Raw genomic sequence first — 24,879 nt, 5'->3', positions numbered from 1 at the left:
CTGCTTGGCCTTTTTTATGATTGTTTACATTGGGCTTATGAATGATGTAATTCCTATATCCACCTGTTAGTTTATTTTTCTCTTTCTTAATTCATAATGTGAAGGATGTTTCTATGTGTAATGTTTCTGGTGTCAGCTACAATAAAACTGGTGCACAGGACAGCTTTAAGATACCAGTAGGCAGATACCAATCTCATTGGTTGGCCTTCACAACTATTGGGGCGGACAGATGATGTCCGAGGGTGGGGTGGGCGCAGAACATGGAGTTGTTTGTGAGGTTCAAGGGTGCTGTTTGGCTGATCACGCAACATTCATTTTAAATCCCTGTCTGGATTTCCTAATTTGGAAATCCGGACAGGCAGTTTTCACCTGGACAGCCCTCCCAAAAACGGCAATCTCTGGGTGGAAACCGGACAGGCGGCAACCCTGTTGCTGAAGTAGAAAGTAAGTAACTAAATAGTAAGTTAAAAAACAGTGTAATTTATCAACACTGGGCAAATTTGCCCATGGGCAGTAACTCATGGCAACCAAATTGCTGTATTCATTGTTCTTCTTGCAGCTGGCTTTAAGAAGCTAATCACGGATCGGTTGCTATAGGTAACTGCCCAAGGGCAAATTTGGCCAGTGTTGATAAATTAGCCCCACGGAATTGTTATATTGAGCTATTTCAGCTGATTGAGGGGTGATGCTTCATTCAATAAATGAAAAATGGGCTTCCAGATGAAAGGTCTTACTGCATTAATGTGGTCCTCATTGGGCGTGCATAAATTCCAATTATTATACGATCCACCAAATGGACAAATCGGTTTGATTTGGCTCACAGCGTGTGAACAAATTCAGTTAAGCTTAATTTTTATGCATGAATCTCTGGTACAATGAAATTTATAAGTATATAGTGGAATTTGAATCTTTAAATGTTATAGTTCACATTTGGTAAAGATTGACTACTGGCCAGATACAGCCTTGCCCAAAAAGATAACCATTCCGAACACACCTCTATTCACTCTCCCTGCAAAATATGTCTAGCTTTTAGAAAATATGTGTTTAAATACAATATTCTAAGCTACCAGACCGATAGTATTGCAATTTAAATATTAAGCTGAGAATTTTCTTCCTCATGAATATAAAATTGACAGGTCTCGCTTATGAGTACAAGTTGAAGAACTAAAAGGACTTAAAACTAATAATGCATTGATGCTATGCAAGAATTGTGGCCATGTCCTTTACATTGTGCTCGTATTCATAAATTAGCCTTAAAGGAGAACTAAACCCTAAAAATTAATATGGCTAGAAATGCCATATTTTGTTTAAAGAACCAGCCAAACAGTTAATCATCTTTACTAATGATTCAGACCTTCAATATTGTCACAGGAGCTTTCCTTCTTTCGATTTTGTCTGCGACACGCACATGCTCAGTGTATTTTGAGTGGCTGTTGAGGTGCATAGTTTGCATGTCAAAAAAGCTTATTAATAAATTCTAATTCTAATTATGCTGGTTTCTGAGCTGCCATGTACCAATAATCTGAATGATTTCACAATCAGCCATATGTTGTGACATTTATGTTGTATACCGTATATACTCGAGTATAAGCTGAGTTTTTCAGCCCCCAAAATATGCTGAAAAACTGTACCTCGGGTCAAGCACAAAAGCGGTCGCCGGCGTCCAAGAATAGTCGCCGGCGCCCAAGAATAGTCGCCGGCGTCCAAGAATAGTCTCCAAGAATATTCGCCGGCGTCCAAAAACGAGACGCCAGCACCTCCAATGGGAGCAGAAACCCTCAATTTTTTGATTGAAACTTACCAGAAGCTGCTGCATTTCTCACCCTAGGCTTATACTCGAGTCAATAAGCTTTCCCAGTTTTTGGAGGTAAGATTAGGTACCTCGGCTTATACTCGGGACAGCTTATACTCGAGTATATACGGTATATTCAGTATATTGTGCATCAATCCCTAAACTCAGTAACTGACAGCCAGAGCCGTGCCAGGAACCCTAGGCTGGAAGTGCGCATGCGTGCAAATTTACTTTATATATTATAATTATATATGATTTTATACTTTATAAAATGCATAGCTACCAACTTTGCATTTACTTGCTTTAAATTAAAGGGGTTGTTAACCCAACCGCAACACCGTCCCACAACGCCCCTTGATTTTCTATAAAGGTTGCTGAAATACATAATTATAGATACATGAAACTAATGAAAATTCTACTGATCAAAAGCTTCAATGTAAATGTAAAATAATTTCATACCAATGAGACTGTTAATTCCCAATAATATGTCATGCATCTTGCCGTTACCTTACATATAGTGATAATTGGGATTTTTTTTTTATATATTTATTATATTACACTAGAAGCAAGCATGGAGGTAACGAACAGACTTGTTTAGTGCTACGGAACTGTGTTTAAAGCTTCCAACTCCAGTTGCAGAAACAAAAACAGCGAGCCAGATTTATTCAGATCAATTAGGATTCTCATTGGAGGATTTGTTGTATTTTAATGCAGCCGCTGGCTGGGGAGATTTGGGGAGAAGTTTTTTTTGTGCAATATCGCTTTAAGAATACAACCCTGCTGTTGCTGGACTACAGCTAGCTAGCATGCCTCAACATTTATTATATGTTATATTGTTCTGGGATTTGTAGTCCAAAAACAATTAAGTTAAGTTTGGTTGAGCAACGCAACCGGGTTTACTACCCCTTTAATTCTTATATGGTTTTTGATATGCCCTATGGTACTTATTTACTCTTGTAAACAATACACTATCATGTCTATAGAAACATGGCAACTATTAAAACAATTAACTGTAAAATGCGCATAAAATAGCGCAACAACCCCACTTGATACAACCCCTGCACCTCTGTCCGCTATTGACAAAATTATGGGTATTAAGTGAACCCAAGCAACCCCCACCCAAAAAAAAAAAAAAGTCAAAGCAAATGTAAAACATACTATATACATATAGCCAGGGAGAGGCGTTTTGCCTGGTAGGGAACTGTCATTTAGAATAAACAAGTAAAGAGATGCATGGCTCTGTGTGTGTAACAGTTGGTTCAAGTCTAGAGTAAGAAAGATGTTTACTCTTAAGATTCTCTCCAATGTTTCCATATAAGGGGGGAAAGTGCTTTTTATCAGAGTTGTGGATGAAAAAGTGATTATTGCAGTATAATCACACTTATTTGGCTTGAAATCTTTACAAGAATTACTAAGTGTTGTTAATTAAGTACTTTTTTTTGGCATGAAATGCTAGAGACAAATGCTTGCAGATGTCAGTGTATTGATTGCATAAAATGTTGAAACCCACAATACCCTGAGGCCCATATCTTAGTAATTTCTGCTGTTTATGTAATTCAGTGCAGCACGTCACTGAGATTTTATTTATCTAAAGAAACTGTGGCCAGATTTGGCAGGATTTACTGTCTGCCAGTGCCTGCAGATGTATTGTTTCTCCTGCACTAACTTGCGCTGCCTGCGGTTTCTTGGACCTAAAATCCCAACTTTCCAGTTGTTTTTTTTTTTTTTGTACAAAGACCTTTTAAACCGTTTGGTTTTTTTCCATAGCTAGTGAGCACTTGTAACAGGTACAGCTGTATACAATATGGAATTTCCCTGAAATTATGTAAATTGTTGCATTTAAGTTAATTAGCATATTTTATGTAAAATGAAATCATCTTAATTGCAGAAGTATGTGCATATTACAAATGTTCTACACTTGGGTTTAACTCACACTCACCTGGTGCAATTAACCTTATCTTTACAATACTGTATAGAAGTTGAATTAATTAAAATCCCCAGCAGAACATGTTTGAATGATTTTTAGCATCATGAGCAAAGTATGTTTTTTGCAGCAATTACAATGCTTCGCTACAGAAGGGAATTTTTATTGCAGGCTTTTTGTTGCCTGCAATATCAGGCAGGCAACAAAACACCCGTGTTCCATAAGGGTAAGTCCACACGGCGTTTTGGGGAGATTTGGTTGCGTGGCACCTAATCGCCTCGCTTTTGCAGTGACCAATCTTCCCAAACGCCTTCCCTGAGTTTGCGCCGGCTAAGATGAAAAAACGCCAGCGCTAATCACACGCGACAGTTAGTTTAAAGCAATTCAGGAGACTTCGGAAAACGTATCGCCGTGTGTGATTGATTTTAGCCGGCACAGAGTCAGGGAAGGCATTTGGGGAGATTGGTCGCTGCAAAAACGAGGCGATTAGTCGCCAGGCGACCAAATCTCCCCAAAACACCCTGTGTGGCCTGACCCTAAAGGAAAATACACATTTTTAACATAAGCTCAGTAAAATGCTCAGGACAGGTGCTGTAATTAATGAGTCAGTACCTGAGAGTAGTGACTGTATATGAGTTCTCTGCATAGTAAGCAGGGAGTGAGAGAGTGTGCTTTGAATTTGGATAAATAGCATTGAGTGGCTGAGGTGCTGTCAAGAGCAGGTTGTGGATGTATACAGTCTGCCAATCAGTTTTGCTCTCAGAGGAATTAACTTTGTTGCATTTACAGGTATTTTATACAGGTATGGGACCTGTTATGCAGAATGCTCAGGACCTGTGGTTTTCCGGATAAAGGGTCTTTCTATCATTTGGATCTCCATACATTAGGTCTACTAAAAAATTATTTAAACATTCATGAAACCCCAATGGGATTGTTTTGCCTTCAATAAGGCTTAATTATATCTTAGTTAGGATCAAGTACAAGGTACAGTTGTATTATTATTACAGGGAAAATAGGAAAATAATTATATTGAATTATTTACTTAAAATTACTTCTATGGGAGATGGCCTTCCTGTAATTCTGAGCTTTCTGGATAATGAGTTTTTTGAAGGAAAGAAAAAAATGGTTTCGCCTTCCCACCCCTAATTTGCATATGCAAATTAGGATTCTGTTCAGTATTCGGCAGAGTCTTATGCGAAGGATTCAAGAGTTCGGCTTTTTTCTTTTTTGTAAAAAGTAGTTCCACATCTGACATTTGAGTGAATTTCCACAAAATGGATATATATACAGTCCTATGAAAAAGTTTGGAAACCCCAAACTGAGCTTATAAAGTAGCAACTTCCTTTTAATAAATAAAATGCCTTATGGAAACAGTAGTATTTCATCAGTGACATAAAGTTTATTGGATTAACAGAAAATATGCAATATGCACCATAATAAAATTAGACAGGTGCATACATTTGGGCACCCAAACAGAGATATTGCATCAATACTTAGTTGAGCCTCCTTTTGCAAATGTAACAGCCTCTAGATGCCTCTTATAGCCTTTGATGAGTGTCTGGATGTCAGTATTTTTGACCATTCGTCCATACAAAATCGCTCCAGTTCAGTTAAATTTGATGGCTGCCGAGCATGTACAGCCTGCTTCAAATCATCCCGTAGCTTTTCAATGATATTCAAGTCGGAGGACTGTGACGGCTATTCCAGAATATTGTACTTCTCTCTCTGCATAAATGCCTTTGTAGATTTCAAGTGTGTTTAGGGCCAATGTCTTGTGGGAATATCCAATACCTGCGTAACTAACTTTGTGACTGATGCTTGAACATTATCCTGGAGAATTTGTTGATATTGGGTTGAATTCATCCGACCATTGACTTTAACAAGTCCCTGAACTAGCCACACAGTCCCACAGCATGATGGAACCTCCACCAAATTTGGCAGTAGGTAGCAGGTATTTTTCTTGTAATGCGGTGTTCTTCTTCCGCCATTCAAATCGCTTTTTGTTGTGACCAAATAACTAAATTTTTGTCTCATCAGTCCAAAGCACTTTGTTCCAAAATGACTGTGGCTTGTCTAAATAAGCTTTTGCATATAACAAGCAACTCTGTTTGTGGCGTGAGTGCAGAAAGGGCTTCTTTCTCATCACTCTGCCATACAGATGTTCTTTGTGCAAATTGCGCTGATTTGTAGAACGATGTACAGATACTCCAACTGCAGCGAGGTATTTGGCTTTGAGGATCCCATGCTGTCACTCTTCAGAGGAGAGTCAAAAAAGCACAATTTGCAATTGGCCACCTTAAATGAGAAGGAAACCCCCTGGGCGCAAAAATCCCTCACATCTCCCTCCTCTCCCCTGGCCTACCTGTCCCCCCGGGCAAATGCCCCTAACTTTTTACTCACCCCTCTGTGTGCAGGTCCTGTCCACAGAGTTCATAGATGCCATCTACTCCCGAGCGGTCTTCTTCTTGGATTAATCGCCATCTTCTGGCGCAGTAGGAGTATTTACTGGTAAGGATCTACTGCGCATGTGCTGAAAGAAACTTTGTGACTTTCTGCGCAGTAGATCTGTACCGATAATGCTCCTACTGCTCATGCGCCAAAAACACCAGTCAAAGCAGGAAAAAGAACGCTCGGGAGAAGATGGCGCCTGTGAACTACGTGGACAGTCTCTATGCAGAGGGGAGAGTAACAAGTTAGGGGTATTTGCCCTGGGGTACAGGTAGGGCAGGAGGGAGGTGGGTCAACACAGGGGGGGAGGGATTTTTGCGCCCAAGGGGTTTCCTTCTCCTTTAAATACCTTTTCTCATGATTGGACACACCTGCCTATGAAGTTCAAGGCTTAACGAGCTAATCCAACCAATTTGGTTTTGCAAGTAATCAGTATTGAGCAGTTACATGCATTCAAATTAGCAAAATTACTAGGGTACCCAAATCATTGCACAACCATTTTTTCACATTTGATTTAAATTCATACAATTGAATACTGCTTCACCAAAAATCTTTGTTCAGAAAACACCCCAGTACTCAGATGTTCCTGGGAAATGAAAGACATACCACTGTTATCTTTTTTGTTGAAAGTGGAGTAAATTATTATGCAGGCTGACTTTTTCATATGACTGTATATACAGGTATGGGATCCGTTACCAGAAAGTTCAGAATCATGGAAAGGCTGTCTCCTATGGACTCCATTATAATCAAAAAATCTTAATTTTTAAAAATGATTTCCTTTTTCTCTGTAATAATAAAACAGAACCTTGTACTTGATCCAAACTAAGATATAATTAATCCTTACTGAAAGCAAAACCAGCCTATTGGGTTTATTTAATGTTCACATGATTTCCTAGTAGACTTAAGCTATGAAGATATAAATTACAGAAAAACCTGTTATCCGGCAAGCCCCAGATCCTATCTATCTATTTATATATTATATATATAGATATATATATATATAGATATATATATATATATATATATATATATTTATATATATATATATATATATTCCAGGCCCCCACAGAGACTTGCATTCTTTCCAGGGGTTTGCACTGCTTGTACCATTCCCTTTTGATGGCATATACTGAACACCTACTACGCATTCAGTTTTGAAGTACTCCATGTATATGACATTTCATTTATGCAGGGAGAGTGGCCAGCTGCATGTTGTAGCTCACACACTTCTGTTGTTTCCAGTGGTGTCCAGTAAATATAGCCATTGTTTGGGAGGTTGGATGACAGTTCAAGATAAAACTGAATCCTACAAAACAAGTCAAACGCTGTGCTGGAATTCTGAATGATTCAAGTTTATATAAATGACCACATAAGGGAATAAATTCATAGTTGGCCTTGTTCATATAATCTTAATTTTAAATAGTACAATGTGGTATCTTGTATTTACAGAATACATTGAAAATTAAGGCTTTATAAAAAAAGGATTAATTGCCTGTTTCTGTACCAGGTAACAATTTAAAAACAAATTGTTGCTCCTTGGCAGGTTTGGCTACTTGCCATAGGTATGTTTAAACCTCCTGCTATGAGTTTGCAAATGTTGTGCATTCAAATGAGAAGTGGGAGGTCAAAGCAATTGGCTTGTAACTTTGTAACTTCTAAGATTCCATACAGATTCAAGCAAAAGCTTCTGCAACAGAATACACGTGTTCTATATTATTCTATAACAAATGCACTGCAATTGGGTGACTGGATATATAAACAATACTGTTCAATTTGTTTAGGTAACCACCATGAGTTTCACTTCTTTAGTATGGCTAACCACACAGCAATTGAACAGGCCAAAACCAGCTGAAGTTGCCATGGTGAGAAAACCCAAACAAGAAGTCACTGTAAGTTAAACATATGTTTTTCATAAGCACATTTCTTTTAGTGTGCAGTTTGGGCAGAACATTAGTAGATCGAAAAGCGGAGAGAGAGAGAAAAAAACAAAGTGTAGCACAATTGTCGGTTCAACCAATCGTTCTCCGTTTTAGATTTGTGCACCTAGGTATAATTCAATAAAAGGTTCAGGCTATTCCATATTAATAATATAGAACGCGTGTATTTTCCTAGAAAATAGTTAATCGGCGGGATGGAAGACGCACTTACTTGAATCATCATATAAAGTGCTTTTTAGGCAGTACATAGTTCCTGCCTGGTTTAATAAGTTATCATATACATTTAGTACAATGTGCTGTTGGGGCTATGGGGAGGAAGACACAATATTTTATACAGTATATGGTGGAAATGGACTACAGTAACTAGATTCTGGTCAAGGGTCTATGCGCTAATCCAGACCGCTACCATGGTAAGTTTAAAGAGGAAGTATCGTTCCCTAAAATATTAGCAAATATCAACTGTTATACCATAATCCTAATAACTCATATTTATTGTAGCTAAAAAAAACATAACAAAGTCAAGTATCCTCTATTCCCTGCACAGCATTTCAAAAACAAACTTTGATACTGGTGAATGAAAAATTAACCAGTATCATAATCAATAAACAAGTTAAATTTAACGGAAGATGGGAATCATGCCTTCAACATATCGCTCCCCCAAGACTCTGGCTGTGCTATTCTCTCTCCAGGTTTAACCTCTGCTTAAACTTCGTTTCACAATGTAAGTTGTTTCCCCAGTATGATGAAGCTGAGAAATACATATTACTTTCCTTTATATAGCTCTTTACCTCCATTGCCCTACATTCCCCTATAAATCCCTACATTCCCCTATAAATCCCTACATTTGGGATATCCTGTTGGCCTGTAAATGTACCAACAACCTAGGTAAAGGCATATACTGGCCAGCCAATAAGTCATAGATAAAGCAACCAATGTGCTGAGGACGCCCTGCCAACAAGAGGCAAAACACACATCAACAAAAGTCTGGGTGAAAGCTGTGGATAGCAGTCAGATACAGAGAAGGGTGCCTTGAGGAGATAAGTATTAAAATTTCACTTTGATGATTTGATTTATCTGAGCTGAGAAATCTTTCCTTAAATACTGTTAACATTTAAAGACAGGGATGCCCTATGCTTGTGCAGCTGAAATGTGGATTGTCTCCCAGAGATGTGCTGTGAGGATCGCATTCCTAAGAATGCCTGTATAGCAAAGCTTACCCAGAACAACAATAGTAGAGGGCTTTGAGTGTATAAAATCATTTGGAGCAGAAAGCTAAGTTGGCAATATATGAGGGACTTTCATGTAATTTGAAAAGCACTATGAATTAATTGATACAAGAGCATAGTACTATGTCATCATATTTAAGAATTCACACAAAAGTCCCTAAAGGAAGTGTTGAACTACAACAACAACTTTAACACAAAACGGTACAATGTGCAACAAATAAGCCCCTCTAGAGTAAGCTGGCCTGAGATTGTTTTTTTTAAACAATCCTGGCAGCTGGGGTTGACCCAGAGCTCTCCACTTTGGAGTTACTCTTTTTTGGCTCCCCCCTATGTGAGACATGCTCTGCTGGGGCTAATACATCTAATTGAGCTATATAATACAGCTATATTCTTTTACTCTATTCAGGGTTCAGTGGCTGTCTCATATGCATATGCTGTTTCCCCAGCAACCTGGGGGCAGGTTCACTAAAGGGCAAAGTGGCCATTGCTCCTGACAATTTGACAAAAATTTCACCTGCAGGGACATCGCCAATTCACTAACAGACGTAGAGGACAATTACTGCAGCTAGCGAACGAGACCATCACTAGCTCGCACCCTATCGCCAGGTGACTTTTCGCTCTGGCAAATGGTCTTTTGTCCGTAAATTCACTATGATTCTAATTTTACGCAATGTTACCTCTTTCACCAGAGTTTACTTCGCCACCTCAGACCAGGCGAACTATTAAAACGAAGCTACTCAATCTTCCTCAATCTTATGTCAGTGACATCATATGCCGGAAATGCAGTAAAGTTGTAAAAAAACGCTGGCAACTTCAACTGTTCGAACTATTAAAGATTTATGTGTGAACAATTTTTTAAAACTAATTGGAGGGGCATGCCACATTTGTTTAAGGGGGACCATGTCTAAGGCATTAAAGGATCTCTTTTGTCTTTATTATGGCTTATTGGACATGTGTTTGAAAAAGTGGCCACTTCAAGAATTTGCACCAACTTTACTATTAAAGACTTTTAGGTACCTGCTCTATTCAAATGAAGCTAGGCGCAAGAGTGCTAGCAAAGTTTGGCTTAGCAGAAATTAACGCTAGTGAAAATTTACTAGGAAATGCTCGCCCGGTGCAGAGTGTGGCAAAGTGGTCACTGGTGAAAATTGCCCTTTAGTGAATTTTCCCCATGGTGTCTAACTCCCCTATAGGCTGGAAGGGCCTGGAATCAACATCTGATTCCTCATAATCATTTTTCAAGAGACAAAATAAGTCCTTACCTATCTATATCCCTTTTCTCTGGAAGTTTTTGATAAATGGGCTGCTCCTTCTGTTGATGCACGTGTCCAGTTTTTCCAAATATACCGCACTACTGGTTCCAGTGTTGTTCAAAGACTCAGTGGACAAGAAATTAGAGGGCTGTTTTGCATGAAATGATATGATGACATCAGCAGAAAAACTACAAAGCATTAGAAGAAGAAGAAAAAAGTTATAATTGGTTTTCGTTGCTAGACGAGGAAGGGAAGAAAAGAAATTTAAAAAGCAAAGTGAGAGAAACAGAGCTCCTAAGGTAACCATATTTGGTAGCAGAGTGGCACTCAGTAACTAAATATGTTAAGTTTGCTCCATTTCAGTTTTGGGGTGTTTTTATCAATGCATACGTAACAAACCTAGCTTGCTCTAACTTGTGGTTAACTGGTGACATAGTGCTTGGTGGCAGGCTGCCCATTCACCCTATAGAAGTCTTGGCAGCCATGCTGTTTGGAAGCAATAATCCATTCTCTGACAACAAGTCCTGGAAGTGACTGAGTTACTGAAGGGGTGGGGGGAAGAGGATGAGAGCATTCCTGGGAAGAGACTGTCCAGAGAAAGTGGCCAGACCTAGGGTAGGGCTGATGGCCACTATGGTTGGACACAGAGGAACAATAACAGTTGTCCACAGAGCAGACCAGAATCTTACGTCCTCCATACTGGGAGAGCACAGACTCTTAAGATGATGTGCTGTTGGGGAAATGCGATGGATTGAAGACAGAATTAGAGTGGACTGGCTGGGGGCCACTAGAAAATCCAACTATGTGCTGGGTGGAGCTGCAAGGCAACATGGGTTGTGCGGACTGGCGCTCACCAGAGGAAGAACCCTGGCTTATGTATAGGCCGCAAACAGTTCTCGATGCAGAGTCAAGGAAGTTGCCCTCTGGAAAGGCAGCTGAATGCTTGCGTTTCTCTGCACTGAGCTGCTCACACTGCAGGAGTACATTGGGATGCTCTGTAGAAACGGCACTGGGGTGTTGAAAGGACCTTCCAGCATCTTCCGCAACTGCTTCTCTTTCTTGGCAATCTCATTCAGGAAAAGCTTGGAGTTCAGGTGGCCAATTTTGGGAGGAGGAAGGCTACCTCCTGTAGCCATCAGGATTTTCACAGACTTTCTATTCTTCAAGAAGTTGATATCTTCTGTTTTGTCAAACATGACCTGCACAGAGCTTAGCAGCTTTTTGGCCTCTTGCATTCGCTCATTGAGATGGAGAACTTGTGCTGCGTTCTCATTGCAAAACTTGGCTTGTGCCTTGTCCAGAATATCCATTGTTTTCCGCAAATCCTTATCCAAAATCTGGTGCAGTTTATCGTACTGTTGGCGCACCTCGTCTTTCAGCTGGCTGACTTTTTCCTCAACCAGTCTCTTGTCAGATTTCAGTTTATACTGCTCCCTTTCTTGCAGTCGGTCCTGTTGCTTGATCAGCATCTTCCTTATTTCGTTCCGTTGTATCTCCACATCACATACAGAATGTCCCTGGTGGGCTCCACTGTAGTAATAGCAGAACTGTCATAATACCACCTGTTCTGAATCACAGTGGTACAGTCGATAGGTGTTGTGTTGGGGACAACTCCAGGCTCTGACATTCACATTGGTTTTCACTGTATCAGGCAAGTCTTTTCACCCTATCCTAGCATCTGCCTGGCTCAGCTGAGCACATCCAGACTAGCTGTGGTATGCAGACCTGTCTTCCAAAAAATCCATAACCCCTATTCCCTTCAAAGGGAAACTCCTTTTCGGACCTGAAGTGAACTAGTTAATCAGTCAGGCCACTGATGTGCAAAGCACCCAGCGTCCTCATCCATGGAACCATACATCCTTTTTCCTCAGCTGCTTTTTTCAATCTTTCAAGTCATCCAAGGCACTGATTGTAAGCAGGGATGTCTCCCCATCAACACTGCAGGATTAAGCCCAACTATCAGATCCGCTTAAAGCCTAACTAGCAGGCCTGACATTCCGATCCAAACCTACAAATAAGTCTCCCTGAGCATGACTCACTACCTACTGTAACCACACATTCTCAGTCAGGTGCACATCGGGCAGGCTTGGTTTTAGCTCACTCCAGATCCATAAATACATGAAATTGTATCTTCTGGATTCCACCTGGAGTTCAAACCATTCTTCCCCCTCGATTTTTCATGTCGCTGGTCCCTCAGGACCATTACCAATATTCAATAGATATTTGGCAATCAAGTATCAATCCAGTTCCCTTAGGTAAAAGATTTCAAGGAGTCTATTCCAATCTGTTTGTCATCCCCAATAAAGACATCTCTGTCTGTTTTACCAAGGTTCCCTTGCCTCTAAAGTCACAATCTTCCGGTGAGTTAGAGAAGCTATTTGCAGAGCATATGTGGCCAAGGGAAAGTCTATCCCTCTTTGTACCAGAGTGAATTCGACAAGAGGAGTCAGCACTTCCTGGGCTTTTCACAACGGAGCAAATTGTCTTCATATCATCATATTTACATTGTACTAAAAGTTAACTCAAAGTTGAATAACCCCTTTAAGCAATTATTAGAAAAAACGAGATAATTTCCCTTTATTTTTCCTCCATGCTGCATTATTCATTCCAGCATCCCAGAAGATTTGCGCAGTGTCCGTTATCAGCCCATCATTTGTCCAGGCGTAATGAATCTCTTTTACCTAGAGCAAACTGTACTGTACACTCTATGTTACATTGCGTAACTTTTCCATTCTTCAATAAATAACATATGTTGCTTTTCCAAGTCTATTGTAGAACGAGAAAACCCAGACATATGATCATTAACTTTTGTGTAAAAAATGTTGTTGCCGAATACATGACAGCTTTATTTTATTTTCTTGAACAGGCCCATCAATGTGTATTTTTAAGCAAATAACACACTGGTTAAAGCAAATAAATGGCTTCTGCAACATGTACTTAGTGTCAAATGCTTAATAAAAATATTACCTCTTAAGAAAATATTAATCATGCTTAAGAAAATATTTCTATTGCCGAAAGACATTTGCCTGAGTATTTTCTAAAGGGAAATTAGTTCAAACCTTAATATTTTGGTCCCAAAGCAGGTGGTTTTTAAGGGAATGTGTTCGTAATTGGAAGCACTGCAAATCAGAAACATGTTTCAGTCCCTTTCTGCAAAGCATAAATGATTCAGAAAAAGTTGGCATAGAACCTTAAACTTTAATGCATTATTATGTATAACTAGTCTTTACATATCACTGAATCATCTGTTCAATTACACTGGATTCAACTGCAATTTTCTGCAAATTCCATACTTTTTTATTCCATATGTTACATGTGTTTTTCTTAAACCCCTCTCTGTATTTCTTTGCCATAATCGTGTTTATGGTCGCATCTTACCTGCCCTTTCATAAGCTTGAATGCTTTTTAAAAGGAAACAACTACTTATGCTCAAATATTGATCAGGCAGAGATCCATTGAGCAGGCAGGGGTTCCTGTATGTGGGTCGATAAACTGCCAACTTGGTCTGGAGACATCAAGTGGGTAGGTCATCAGAGTTTAACTATCTGCAGACCTTTAGTAAGTTGGGGGTCTAAGTTCATGTTCTGTTCTTGCTGCACAACAGCCGGTGCATAGTCTCATGCGTTGGCTTGTAGACTGCATATGTCGTGTCTGGGGGGACAAAAAAGTCTACACAGGAGTAAAGTATGTTTACAAGGATATAATCAGCTTTTGTAAGCTTGCTGTGATTATCATCTCAATTAGCCAATAACTTTTGTAATGCTTCATATCGAAAGTACTACCCTGTAACTTTTACAGGGCTGAAAAAGTGAGTTTGTAGGTGCAGCACCAAGGAATCCAGGAAGTAGAAAAATTAAAAATATAAACCTTTATTCAAGCAATTTAAAATGGTAGTAGGAAAAAGCATGCCCCACACTAAACAATGGGCTGTTCACTCAACGCGTTTCATGGCTCTCGCCACTTCCTCAAGAGCCTGAGGAAGTGGCGAGAGCCATGAAACGCGTTGAGTGAACAGCCCATTGTTTAGTGTGGGGCATGCTTTTTCCTACTACCATTTTAAAATGCTTGAATAAAGGTTTATATTTTTAATTTTTCTACTTCCTGGATTCCTTGGTGCTGCACCTACAAACTCACTTTTTCTCTGGAAGCAACCGTTGGGATCTTTGGTTTTGTGACATGCACAGGTGAATCCTAGTACCTGGTAAGTGCTCCCACTATTTTTTGCAAGTTTTACAGGGCTGTAACTTCTTCACAACAGAGCTGTTATCGTTGTAGATTAGAAGATATTGTATGATGGTGTAACGTGTCCTTTAAATTGAATTATTACTTCAATGTTGTAGCTTACCCAAAAAAGAGTGTTCCAACTAACTATTTAGGGATTGGTAATTCCCAGCAATTAAAAATAAAACTGGGACGTACATAAGAGGTCATAAGTAGAACAGCAATCATTAGTATATTCCATCCTTTAGCTATGACTGATATAGTGTTAAAGAAGTGTTTACTTTTAATCTATGCTTTATTATGTAATATAATGTCCCACACTATTTTCAATCGTTTTTATTTGATCTTTGGCATATATAGAAGGTAAAACCTAGTCCCTTTGTAAAATGTATAATGAAGCAATAGAATTCTTAATGAATCAGATGAAAATTAAGCGTAGGACTGGCCAGATATGGGATGACTTTGACGTAGTTGGCCAGCTTAAATATATTGCAATATATGGACAAACAATCCCTGTTTTGTTTAAAGGGTAAGGCATTTTTTAGTAGCAGTATGCACAAAATGTCGCTGTCTTAAATATATTGAGAATGGGTTGAGTGCAGAGGACTCTTGTATGTGTCTATATGTATTTTGTGGTCACAGCCTCATTGCACCCCCGCCTAATGTTTTTAAAAAATAGTGGTGAGCACAACTTTCCCTTGTTTGTTATAGTTATACAAGAGCAGTGACCAGCTCTATGTTGTAGCTCCCACCCTTCCCAGCTATAGTCAGGTGATCCCACTGGTGTCTAATAAAAGGGCAGCCAAGTATGGAGGTTTACTTTGAAAGCAGCTAGTAAGTTGCAGGTAAAACCTAGTCCCTTTGTAAAATGTATAATGAAGCAATAGAATTCTTAATGAATCAGATGAAAATTAAGCGTAGGACTGGCCAGATATGGGATGACTTTGACGTAGTTGGCCAGCTTAAATATATTGCAATATATGGACAAACAATCCCTGTTTTGTTTAAAGGGTAAGGCATTTTTTAGTAGCAGTATGCACAAAATGTCGCTGTCTTAAATATATTGAGAATGGGTTGAGTGCAGAGGACTCTTGTATGTGTCTATATGTATTTTGTGGTCACAGCCTCATTGCACCCCCGCCTAATGTTTTTAAAAAATAGTGGTGAGCACAACTTTCCCTTGTTTGTTATATATAGAAGCTATAGAAGAAGCACCAAGTTATAACAATCATGCAGGGGCGTTTCTGCCATGAGGCAAGGTGAGTACAGTAAAACCAAGTTGGCAGTTTATCAACCCACATACAGGAACCCCTGCCTGCTCAATCGATCATGAGGCAAGGTGAGTAACTTGCCTCAGGCGGCATCTCCCCAGAAGTTACAAGGGGCAGCAAAAAGCCGCTCCTTGTAACTTTAAGAGCCGAATTTCTGTTTTTTAAACCGGAAATTCGTCTCTTCTAGCGCAGAGAGAGCAATTTCCTTATTTTAAGGTGGGCAGGGAAGGGCGTTTCAAAACGCAGCCACAGGCGGCAGAACAGCTTGGAGCGTGCCTGCAATCATGTAATAACATCAAGGGGCAGATTTATCAAGATTTTTCGGGTTCATGGGAGTTTTTTAAAAGAACTCAAAATTCACCCGAAATTTATTAAGAAAATTAAATTTTTCAAAGTCGGGTGAATAGGATCTACCCGCAAACTCTAATCAAACTCTCCCTGAAAATGTCAAGAAGGCTGCAAATAACTTTAAATTGATCCCAGGACATCTTCCACAGACTAAAACAGCAATTCGGGAAAGTTTAAGCTGGCGAATAGTCGAATTCTAGTTCTTCTAGGACCAGTGTATGATAAATCTATAAAGTCAAATTGGAATTTTTAAATAAACAAATTGAATTGAATTTTAATAATTCCCTAGTCGAATTTGGCAGTTTTGGCCATAAAAATTAATGTAGCTCAAGGGGATGGAGGGACCGATGACAGAAAGAAATACAGTGAAGAGCAGAAATACAATTTTGTATATTAGGAAAAATTGGTGTTAAACGGCGTTTACTCTTAGGCGATACCTGTGAGGTGAGGTCAGGGGCGCACCGCCAACGCCGGAGAGGTTTCCAGGAGCGGTTCCTTTTAAGAGCCGAATTTCCGTTTTTTAAACTGGAAATTCGGCTTTACTAATGCGAGAGAGCACAAAAGCCGGCAAGGGGGGCGGCATTGCAGTAGCTGCCTCAGGCGGCTATTAGCTTAGAATTGGTGCTGTGTGAGGTCCCTACTTGAATATGATAATAAGGGGCCGATTCACTATGGGTCGAATATCGAGGGTTAATTAACCCTCGATATTCGACTAGGAATTAAAATCCTTCGACTTCGAATATCGAAGTCGAAGGATTTAGCGCAGATAGTTTGATCGAACGATCGAAGGATAAGGATTTTAATCTAACGATCGAAGGAATAGCCTTCGATCAAAAAAAGTTAGCCAAGCCTATGGGGACCTTCCCCATAGGCTAACATTGACTTCGGTAGCTTTTAGATGGCAAACTAGGGGGTCGACGTTTTTTTTAAAGAGACAGTACTTCGACTATCGAATGGTCGAATAGTCGAACGATTTTTACTACGAATCCTTCGATTCGAAGTCGTAGTCGAAGTAGCCCATTCGATGGTCGAAGTTGCCCAAAAAAAACTTCGAAATTCAAAGTTTTTTACCTTCGAATCCTTCACTCGAAGTTAGTGAATCGGCCCCTAAAAGTAATTCAAGAGGCTAGCAGTTGTGGGAAAAAATTACTGAAGGATAATCTTAAGAATATAAGCTGTAGCAGCTTTGTAGAAAATAATACCATGAACAGTATATCAGATACAGATCTATAACAAAAAAACAAAGGGGTCCCTGTATTTGAAGATTAATAGATATACAATGGTTCCCATACTTTCCTGAATTTATCTTATTTATTTGTGAGCATGCTAGTTAGCCTTTCATTAATCATCACCCAATTCAGTTTGTCTTAGAAATGGGAATAAAGGTTGATTTCCAGTACTTTTTTAGCTTCCAAAAAAATATAAGTTATCAGTATTCTCATGTAGGTATTGACATTTGGTATCTTTGTATTTAATAAAGCAGTTTGAGGATCTTTATTGAGTTTAACTTGTGTTATCGAGTATATGATATATATTCAAGACCAAAACCTTCATACATTCGGTCAATCCCACCAGATATGCATCAGTGTAACTTTTTATTACTTATATTTCTATTCAGGACCTCTTCTATTCATATTATATTCTTTCATTCAAGTTAGACCCTAGAGACCAGATAGCTGCTAAATATCCATGATGGAGATCTGCTGAGCAGGATAATATAAAAATCAAAAGTATTTAAAAAGAAGACTGTTATAGAAAAAAAAAACAAATCCAAATTGTCTCAGAATATTACTATCACCATTTAACTAAAAGTTAGTTAAATGGTGAACTGCCTCTTTATTTAACTAAAAGTTAGTTAAATGGTGAACTGCCTCTTTATTTACTATGTCACATTTGGTTTCAGTGTTCAACAACTTCTCTATCAATCTGGCCACAATTGAACCATTTTGTTATTTTCCATCACACTGTGTGAACATCAGTCCATGCAGGCCCGGACTTGTGGAAAGGCCACCAAGGCCCGGGCCTAGGGCAGCAGGATTTTAGGAGGGCGGCATGCGGCCCAACCACATCCACATTGGTTCAAAAACACTGGGGATGCGCTGGAGATACAATAATTTTTTAAATTTCCCATGTGTCAATCACCATTTCTCCAGTCCAGATGATGAAAATTTGCACGAATAAAGGGGAGAGGACAGGGGTGACAAACGGCAGTGGGCCTAGGGAACCCCCTATGTAAATCGGGCCCTGAGTCCATGTGCGGGTTGTACTATACATATCCCTACTTTGCAGTGATTCTTGCACAGATGTACAGCACAAAGCCATGCTCCATCTAGATAAAGTGGTGTTGTGTAGGAGTTTATTTATGCTCTTTTGCTTTTTTTTTAGAAGAATAAGCAAAACTTTGCTATGTAAATATACAACCAGAAATATCAAAAGGATAATACAAATAAATTACAAATAGGAATAACTTTTTCCATCCCTAAAATCAATATTTCTATCTGTGGTTTACAGTAGACTGGATACAATTTATTACTTAAATTATATTTTACTCCCCCAAAATAGAAACCAGAGGTATAACCCGGGCCTCTTTAGCTAGTCATTCAAATAAGCACTGGAAATTACATGAGGTTCTAGAGCCAAGTTTGTGGTAAAAGGGTCATACCAGGACATTTGTTACAGAGCACCCTGCATGCAAAAACAGTCTGCTGTTGGTTTTATATATATTTCCAGTGGTTTTCCATTTACAACTTGGGAGTTGTTGATGTGACATAACTTACATTTACTCTGATCCAAAGCAGATTGACAATATCCTAGGCTAACTCAAATTACAGACTTTAACACTGGTTTTCTGCCAATGCTTCACCATGCAAACGGAAAGACTTGTAAATTTAATTGAGAAAGTACATATGGCTTTTGTACTGATATAGAAAACACACACACGCACACATATATATATGTGTGTATGTATAAAACCTTGCAAATCCAAAATGGACTGCTTTGTTTTCTTATCACAACTATTTATTCATTTTGTTTTGGTCCAAATCCGGGAGAAAGTTTTCCCCATTATTTTATGAACCTAGTCAAATTATGAGCTAGTCCAGTAACCCACAGAAATTAATGAGATGTTTGTTTTCGCTATTTTAATTGCACTAAAACCATTACAACTGAAGACTGGTTGCCATGCTTTAAAGGACTAACGCAAGCTTTACTTGCTGCGGTTATTGATTAACCTTAAAGTTTATCATAAGGTGTTCTTATGCTCTAAGCACATAGCAGGCGTACTTGTTTAATGGAAAGATGACAAAGATGACAATTATGGAACCCCATAATTGAAAGGAAATATGATATGGCTTTTCAGTACATCAGTATCTATGCAGAATGATTTATTTTATCAGTCTCACTTGCACATCATTTTTGCAAGACCTAAACCTCCACATAGGATTACGTTTTCTAAACCTATTTAAATAACAAATAAAAAAACAAACAAATACAAAAAGTATTGTAGAAGTGATATCTAGAGACAACCACCTAATCTGAGGAAAATCATTGTCAGAAGTGCTCTTCCTAAATCAACTAAAGCAGGTACATTTCCCTGCAACAGCAACAGATGTGAAACCTGCAAATACATCCTGTGCAAAGATCAAGTTGATATTCTACACCATTCTGGACCACTATTCATGTGCTTCATCCAATGTGACATACATGATTACATGTACTAGGTGCTCTACAGGAGGCATATACATTGGTGAAACAGGACAAAAATTGTGCACAAGGATGAATCATCACAGACATAAAATCAACACCAAATCATGTGATACACCAGTGGGGCAACATTTCTGTAGTCAAAATCACAGTCTTCAGGACATGCAGGTCTTAATTCTAAAACTGAACTTTAAAACTTAACGGGATAGGAAGATTTATGAATTCAAATGTATGGAGTTATTTAACGCATTAAGAAGGGCCTTAATTTAGGGTCAGGTTTCATGTCACACTATGTGACCTGACCGAATCCAGACTCCTGGACTATTTACAACCCACCCTAATTCATTGTATTATCTCTACAATTGATCTCTATCTGTCTGTAACTTCCTAATTTATTGCCCATGAATACCTTTCACTGATCTAACAGAATATATGCTGTGCCTTTCTAGTTTTCATTTGTATTTTGCTTGACGAAGGGGCCTTGGTGCTCTGAAAGCTTGCAATGTATTTTTATTGTTAGCCAATATAGGTATCACTTCTACAATACTTTTCATATTTGTTTGTTTCTTTTTTCTTTTTTTTTTGCTACTGTTTTGTGCTAAACCTATTTTAGAATTGGAATTTTGGATTCTGGTGCATGAAAAAAGCAAAGAAATTTCTTAGACAAAATGGATCATTTATTATGTGCTGTAACTACCAAGTCTCTTTGCTTATTCCAACAATGGTGGGTTAACCTTTTGACTAGCGTATATAAGATAATAACGCCATAAAGGTTATTTTTTACTGCAATACTAACATTTTATATCGGTATGCTTGGATGTTATTTAAAATGTGAATATACCGACATTGGTACTTGGTTTTCAAGAATGCCTTCATTAAGTCCATTCATAAAGCCCAACAGCATTCTGGGCCTCCCACCACTTGCATTTATAAGGGGCACATCCTTCTTCTCTGTACAGGTCCTTTTGTTCTTAATTTGCCCTAAGTTTATTTACTGTGCTACAGTAGCTTTGCAAGATATTTTCGAGGATTCAGCTGTGTGGGATCGCAGCATACATGCAGCACATTGGAGCTTTGTATGGATCGGTATGTGTGCCCACTCATATCAAAGTTTGGCTACAGTAGCTTTGTCATGATATCTACTGTGGCTCATTTCCCCAGGCTACACGTGATCAGATAATGCAAATTATCAGTCCTGAGCAGACCAAACTCAATCCAACTCATAAACCAAACTCAATCAACAGACTCATAAATATGATGCACAGCCCCTTTATACACTGGGGTTAGACCAAATTGTTAGCAGGTGTCTTGATTGTGTCAGTGGAGTTTCTCATAAAGGTCTCCTCTTTTTAAATCCTTTCTTTTCTGTCAGACAACTTCTGTCCCTACCATGAACTTGCAAGGTAAAAAGGCGCTCACCTCTCAACCGCCTTTGCTATTTATTCCTGCCTCTCTGGAAACTACTTAATAGGGTGCACCCAACCCAACAATCACTAAAGCAAAAAGGGCTACACAAGCAACTTATAAACTCTTCAGAATTAAGAAATCGTGGAACTTCTCCCTCTAGACTGGAAACTCAAAGCTGTCCAGCTGAGTACACACACAGTGTCTCTCTCTCTCTCACCCTCACCCTCCACAGATCTGGCACGGACTGCTGCAGCTGCATGGGCTCCTTTATCAGCTCTGTCTGTAACCCTGTGCATTTGGCTCCAAAGCAAGGTGCTCCCTGGGTCCTCTCCCAGGGATACACTGGGGCGCCCAGCCCATTGGATGACTCTCCAGCCTGTAGCCTCCCTCTTTTGCCTCTTTCCAGTTTGCTATTAATATGCTATCACAAACTATTGCTCTTTGGGGCTATGGTTTTATTGTTGTAGGGTAAATAGCTGCTGAAGAAAAATCTAATTCAAGATCCATAAACAATTTAAAATGAAGACCAAAGGCAAATTGTCTCTGAAATTCACTGTCATCATACTAAACTATATTTATTGAACTAACCCAATAATAATATGATTACGGTTAGGGTAAAAAGGCCTCAGAGGATTATCATTTCTTGAGCAAGCAGCATTTCTCTCAATAAAATGCAACTGTGTATGGAGGTTCCATACTATAACAATTGCACCATAGCTAAACAGCAATACCATAAGGGGCTTACTAGCTTTGTTCCATTTTGGTTGTTATATATTTTTATTTGGAGTGTGGCACATAGCTAGCTTACTGTATCTTTGCATTCAAACTCTATACAAATTTTCTATACCCCCTAACACATAGGGGGTCTTGTTGAGATACACAAGCTAGTATGCTTTAGGCCTCATTGCCACTATTAATGTACAAGTTTCAGAGCTACTTTATTATGCTATGTGAATAATATATGACTTAATTATTTCCATGAGAATATGTTGGGTAACAGAGAGAGTTTTATTTTTACAGTGCATCCTAAATATCGAAATTATATCTTTATTACCCTCCCCTAAAAGGACTAGTAGTACATATGGCCAGAAACCCATAGGGCATTTGTGAGATATCTGTGGAGATTCTAGAGATAAATTAACCAGATGTGGGACCAACCCAAAGAGGGAAACATGGTTCCTGCCAGACTGCCTTTAAATTGTGAGATGTGGCAAGCAGGCCCAGATTTGTGGCAAGGCTACAAAGGCCTGTGCCTAGGGCTGCAAAATGTGAGGGCGGCATGCCGCCCAGCTGCTTTCTGTGGAGCACTGGGGACACGCAGCTCCCCAGTGCTCCTGCGCTTGTGGGAAGAGGCGTAGTGTGGGCGATAGGACAGCGTGGAATAGGGACGTGGCCTATCTGCGGCAGTGAAGGAAATCCGGCCCTGAATTAAGCAGGGTTTTCTAATTTTGGTCTTTGAGTTATTTAGGGACCAAATTACCCAAACAACCATGCATTTATTTGAATGAGAGACTAGAATATAAAAAGAAGATGACCCAATTAGAAAGATGAGTAATAAAATGTAGCAAAAACAATGAATGTGTAGCCTAACAGAGCATTTGCTTTTTAGATGGGGTCAGTGACCTCCATTTGAAAGCTGGAAAAAGTCAAAAGAAGAAGGCAGATAATTAAAAAAAAAAGAAATAAAAAAATGAAGGCCAGTAGTGCCAAGCGGGGGCAGATACTTCCTAAGAAATGTTATCAGACAGGCCTGTCCGTGTATAAAGAGTGGTCATCACATTAAGAGACTTGGTATGCAAGCCAACAGAAAAAATTATTATGCTGTGACTCCCACATTGATTTATTATTTGTTTTCTAGGAGAAAGGGAAAATAGTACAAACAATCTTTCTTTATAATATTCTAAGTAATAACAGAGAGCAGTGAAGGAAGACAATTAACCACTTAAATCTATTCCTTTGGCCTGAAATGCATGCAGTATATGAAGCACAGTAGACTAATAAACAACACCTTCTCAGGTCTCTGGTAGAAAGTTCTTCAGTATAACTGAAAAATATATGTTAGCAAACATCTATGGACACACAATACAACATTTTAAACAATGCTGATACTGCAATTTCAGCGTAAGTACTTTTAAAGTTAAGGAGTGCCTTTTTGCAGCATAGGCGCTATTTGTCCACTGTATAATATAAGACAGCTGAATAAATATTGCTGGCAATGTGAACTGCGAGAGTCAGATTACACTGTATATAAGAAAGCATTTCCTTCAGTTTAAATGAAGACCATGCAAGTGCTTAAATAATAGTTAACTAGTGCAAAGCCTGCATTGAATAAGCCTTGTAAAAGCAGCTCAGATAACTCTGATAGTCGACAGATGCAGCAACAGAAAATTATTATTAATAATATAGTTATAAAGAGCTTTCATATTCTTCAATGTTGTTTAATAGAATATATACATAAAACAGATTACATAGAAATACAAGATCAATACAGGAAGTAGAGAAAAATATGCTGGCCAGCAAATTAGATGGGCAGCAGAACATAATTTTATGTCCCACAGATCAGCCTTATTAAAACATATAGATTATAGTTATATACTTTGATATTTTGTCCTGTATCTGTGAGTGGAAGGAGGGGATACATAATTACTAAGGAAACGTCACCGTTAAAATCTGCGTAGTAGCAAAGACATGGAATTAACTGCAAAATATAATCAAGGAAACAGTTCATTGCTCATCTATTGCTTATTATTTTTACATTAACCAGGAGGTAATTTCGATGATGTGTGTACTTAGCCTTGTATCCCCAAATCTTTTAAAAATGTCTTGTATAAGTTCCAAATGTAGTGTTTGACATTTAGGGTGGAAAAAGAATTACAATCTTATGCATTTGGTTTTGGATGGGAATCATGTTATATTATTTTTTTAAATTGATAGACAATGTTGGTGTTACATCAGTTAGACTATGCTTAAGGAATAATAATGCACCAAACTGAAACAAAGCAAGCAAAAGTTCATGTAAAATTCTGGATTGAGAAATCAGATAGAAGACCCAGTAACATGACTGTACAGTTCTGTAGAAGAAGTGAGTCCTGGTGCTTAATGAATTACTGTAAGTGAAGATAGAGATAACCTGCTAAAAAAAACACAAGGTCTAGAACTTGCAAGTCTTATCTAAAGATGTGAGATTTATAGGAGCTCATGTTAAGTGGTAAAGTGGGTCAACATTTTACAACATTGCAAAGACTGTATGCACAAAGTTTTTGAGCATTACTTAGGTGGATGCAATGAGGCAAAAGAAAAGTAGGCACCCAAGAGATTTTTTTAACACTTTTATTGTAACCAGACCTTTA

The 24,879-nt window shown here is 38.8% G+C and overlaps 1 pseudogene; it reads right to left on the bottom strand.

The window, feature by feature from the left end:
- Window positions 1–11,000: 11,000 nt before the first annotated feature.
- On the bottom strand, window positions 11,001–21,825 carry LOC108713544 (annotated as a pseudogene).
- Window positions 21,826–24,879: the final 3,054 nt, after the last annotated feature.

The sequence above is a fragment of the Xenopus laevis genome, chromosome 4L (genome assembly GCF_017654675.1).
Source record: "Xenopus laevis strain J_2021 chromosome 4L, Xenopus_laevis_v10.1, whole genome shotgun sequence".
In the NCBI taxonomy this organism is placed as follows: Eukaryota; Metazoa; Chordata; class Amphibia; order Anura; family Pipidae; genus Xenopus; species Xenopus laevis.
This window is presented reverse-complemented; position numbering and strand designations above follow the sequence as displayed.